This window comes from Miscanthus floridulus, chromosome 9 (assembly GCF_019320115.1).
Source record: "Miscanthus floridulus cultivar M001 chromosome 9, ASM1932011v1, whole genome shotgun sequence".
NCBI classification, from domain to species: Eukaryota; Viridiplantae; Streptophyta; class Magnoliopsida; order Poales; family Poaceae; genus Miscanthus; species Miscanthus floridulus.
The window spans coordinates 136,914,083-136,918,773 of record NC_089588.1 but is presented as its reverse complement, the minus strand read 5'-3'; the positions used below and the strand labels follow the sequence as shown (position 1 = coordinate 136,918,773).

Sequence of the window (4,691 nt, the reverse complement as noted above, 5' to 3'; positions counted from 1 at the left end):
TAGCTAGGCTCTCTCACAAGGACCTTGATAAGCTCTGAGTACAAAGCCAATGCCTAGAAAAATTCAATGTTCACGACTGTTGAGTATTTCAAGCGCTATGGACTCTTAACTCTAGTCAAGTACTTTAACTATTTTGTAATATATAGTAAGCAAACAAGTTACTGGAAGAATATACCTTTTTATATGACATAGGTAGCGACCAAGTATAAGAGCATCTCCATTACTACTATCTAAAACAGATTACCTATTTGTCTCTTTGGGTAGCCACCCATTTTCATACTACCCATATTTTGCTCCCAACTCCAGCAGTACTACCTTAAACAGGCTACTCAAACTAATTCTAGTAGAGAATGACATGTGGGTCCCACATCTCATCCTCTCATGTTCTTCTCGCCGGAGCAGAGGTGCCCACGACCGTGACGGGTTTGCGCCCCTGCACCCGCGTGAGGTTCGCCACGCTGGGATCCGCCGTGCCTGCTCCGGCAAAGGCAACCGCCCTGTGCCGAGGGCAGGCAGCCACGCCGGCGAAGAAGACTGTGCCGTGCCGAGGGCAGGCCACTGTGCCGGGCAGGGCACCACGCTAGCCCCGCCTCGCCGAGATCCCTCGTGCCCGCGCCGGCGAAGAAGACCACGCTACAACGGGGGCACGCCGCCGTGCCGGGTAGGCAACCAGGCGAGGCTTGCGTGCCCGGATCCGCCGTGCCCACGCCGAGGGCAGGCGGCCGCACTAGCGAAGAATACCGCGCTGCGCCTCGCCAGGAGCTCATGCCTGGGCCTGACATCCGCACCAGGGGCAGACCATTGCGCGTGCGGGGTGGACGGTGCTCGACGAAGGAGAGAGAGAGGGGTGCATGGTTGGGTAAAAATAGGTAGCCATCTGTTGGGCCCAATAGTCGTAGGTAGTGGGAGAGGGAATTTTTTGGGTCAACAAATTTGGGTAGTCTGGTAGGTAGCCTGCTGGCCTCCACTACCCAAATGTAGGATTAACCAAATTTAAGGATCCAACACCAGTACCTAATGTTCTTCGTAGCAATGTACCATCAGAGTCAACGATTGTAAAGGTCTCTCTTGATTATTCGTTCGCCAATGGGACTATGTAAGCAGTGTGCTATCGCCATTTGGCTATATACGTGACGAACTCACATCTGTGTCACTCTGTGCAAGTGGAGGCAGAGACTGCCGCGCGTTGAACGACTCAAAGCCTGCAGGAACGACGAACAGGATCATTGACTTTAAGATTGCACGCCACTCATAGGAATCGATAAGAATGTATGAAGCCTCTCCCTCACTGCCCCACAACCTAGCAAGAGTTGATCACCGTTGGCACCAACGACCACCATGACTCCACGGCGCTTCTTCTTGGTGGCCCTTCTCACGGGCATCTCATTGTTCGCCAGAACAGCACTGGTAGCTGTTAGCCAGAACTACACAGCTGCTTGGCCCTATTGCTCGACGACCGGCAACTACACCATGGCGAGCTCATACCAGGTGAACCTCGTCAAGCTCATGGCTGATCTGCAGGCGGGCGCCATAGACAAACGTGGGTTTAATGTGAGCATGGCAGGAAACTCACCGGACACTGTCTTTGGCCTCATCATGTGCTATGCCACCGCAGCTGGGATCAGTGCCAGAACTGCGTTCGAGCCGCGACCGCCGGGGTGCAGCAAACATGCCCGTTCAGCCGGGAGATGAAGGCCTGCTACATCGACGCCTGCGTCCTGAGGTACTCTGACGAGTCGTTCTTCTCTGTCGCCGATCTTAACGTGGCGTACTACGGATGGATATCTGCCTATGTCACCGACATGGTAGGCATGAACGCCACGAGGTGGACGCTGATGAGCCGGCTCGTGGGAGAGGCATCCGGTTCGCCACTACGGCTGGCCAACCAGAGTGAGGTGTTCAAAGACTCTGATGGCAGCTTCCAGCTGATGTATGGGTTCGCGCAGTGCACAAGGGACCTCAACTCAAGCGAGTGCACCAGGTGCCTCACGTATTTGGTGGCGGAGCTGTCGAACCTCCTACGGCGCCGTAAAAAGCTACAGCTGCTACGTGGTGTACCAGATCAGGAGAGACCTGGGCATCATGCTTCCACCTTCACCGGCAGAGTCGCCGGAGCCCTCACCACCGCCACCGGTGACGACTCCACAACAAGAAGCAGGTTAGCAACTTATTAATATATGATATCTGCAAATATATTTTCAGTGTCTCACGCAAACAAACCTAATAATTCTGGAACATCTGGCGTCTGCATGTTCTTGTTTATTAATGCGAAAGCTACGTCGCCTCCCCACCACGGCCCCGACAGAAGGCTCATAGCCGGTGCTACTCTGGGTTCATTGGCTGCTGCCGTCGCCTTGGGCATCATGGCAGCGCTCTTTTGGCGACGCAGGAGAAAGGATACTGCACCGGAACAGGAACTAGGCGCTATATTCGGAGGCGAGCCGCAAGAAGAGGAGTTTGAGAAAGGTGCGGGGCCCAGACGGTTCCACTACAGAGATCTGGCTGTCGCCACCAGGAATTTCTCCCAAGAGGAGAAACTTGGAGAAGGGGGTTTTGGGTCAGTGTACCATGGTTACTCAAAGGACATGGATCTTCATGTCGCTATAAAAAGGGTATCTAAGAACTCCAATCAGGGTAGGAAGGAATTCGAGTCCGAGGTGAAGATCATAAGCCGGCTGAGGCACCGCAACCTCGTGGAGCTCATCGGTTGGTGCCATGCTGGTGAAGAGCTCTTGCTTGTGTATGAACTTATGCCCAATGGAAGTCTTGATACTCATATTCACAACATGACCGATCAGGTAGCACACTACTATCTAGCTACTCCTGACCCAGTTCACTTCACACCACTTCCAGTGCTCTCTCGAAACTAACTGCTTTTTTTTGTTTGACATTGTCTCATGTGTTATTTATATAGGCATGAGATGGTGCTTGGAGTTGGTTCAGCACTTCTGTACCTTCATCAGGATTGCCAGAAATGTGTTGTGCACCGTGACATCAAGCCCAGCAACATTATGCTAGATGCATCGTTCAACGCAAAGCTTGGTGATTTTGGGCTTGCGAGGCTCATCGACCACGGTATGGGATCGCACACGACTGTGCTCGCTGGCACGATAGGGTTACATGGACCCAGAATGCATGCATGGTCACGGGCAATACCTGCATATTCAGTCCGATGTTTACAGCTTTGGTGTCGTCGTCCTCGAGATCGCCTGCGGACGGCCCGCAACAATCGCCGATGTTAATGGCACGACTATCCACCTGGTGCACTGGGTGTTGGAATTCTACAGTCGCGGAAGGATCCTCGATGCCAAGTCTCCCTGCAAAGATGCCGGTGGCGACATTCGAACCACCACAGTCGTTGTTGGACAACTCCGTTGCTACGACCACCACGGGTTCCATCATCAGTGTGACTGAGACATCTTGCTTGCTACGATGACAAACATACACCGTCATAACTCACCAGCGGCCAAGTATATCATTTATTTCTGGTATACTGCACTGCATGCTCTGTATAGTTTCTTAATAAAAAATGTCGTCTTCTATATATGGGATTGTTGTCACTCCTAGAAATGGATTGTTTCGTGTAAGCATATTGACGCTCACAATTTTGTTTTTTTTGTATGGTGGATACTTCGTTTATGACATCCTCAAATAATGAAAGTTCCAGTTTTTCATATCTTCAGTCTGAAAAGTGTACGTCAAAGATTTTCATAGAAATATTTGGAGTATTTTAATCCTTACTAGTTTTAATCTAATGTGTTTAATAAATACTAGTATATTGTGTATGCTAACGTCATTATACCACAATCCAAAAATAGCATCGGACATGGGTCGGTAAAATTACCAAAGTATCGATGAATGGCCAGTCGGTAAAGATTTCTAACATACAACCCTTCTGTATTTCTGTTTTCCCAATCAAACATCAGTTGGTATTTTTATTTTGCTTCATAGTTGGACGGTTGGTCAGTAAGTCCTTATACTTAGACCAACTCCAAGAGTCTTTTATATCCTTCCTAATTGATAGAAATAGAGATTTTGTTGAAAAAAAATACCATGCATCGACATCTTTAATTAGATATCCATATATAGACATTCTCTATTCCAGATTTCCCACTAGCCGACGATAGAGAGTGGGTCTAGCTCTCTAGAGTGCGCACAATATATGGAGAAAGTATTGGAGGGTGAAAATATAAAGATAATTTTTATGCAAATGACTCCCCAAATGATGATTTAAAGAGTGAGTTTAAGAAATACTCTAAGAGATGCTGTTGGGAATAGAATTGGTCTTGCAACGTGTTTGGCTGGCCCAATCCGTGTCTATTTTTTGGAGGAGCTTGAAAAGAAAATGGACCCTAACGGTTGGGACGACCGGACGCGTCCGATCAGGACGAAAGCAGCGTCTGGTCAGTAGCAGAAAGCTGGGTTTCGCCCCCAACGGCTACTTTCTCGGTGGGGCTTATAAATAGACCCCTCAACCGGCCATTTGAGAAGTGGAGAGCTGCGGAAACATACCAAGAGTGTTGATACACCATTTAAGTGATCTTCATTTGCATAGTGCTTAGTGATTCATTAGGTGATTAGCGTAGGTGCTTTGCGAAGTGCTTAGGTTGATTAGACCACCGCTTATGCGCTTGCTCTAGGTTTAGGCCAAGTGTTTAGTGAGGTTTGCATACCTCTTACCACTCGGTGCT

General features: G+C 49.3%; 1 pseudogene; it reads left to right on the top strand.

Moving 5' to 3' along the window:
• The first annotated feature begins 1,336 nt into the window (after positions 1-1,336).
• Positions 1,337-3,482, top strand: LOC136483044 (cysteine-rich receptor-like protein kinase 6; annotated as a pseudogene).
• Positions 3,483-4,691: the final 1,209 nt, after the last annotated feature.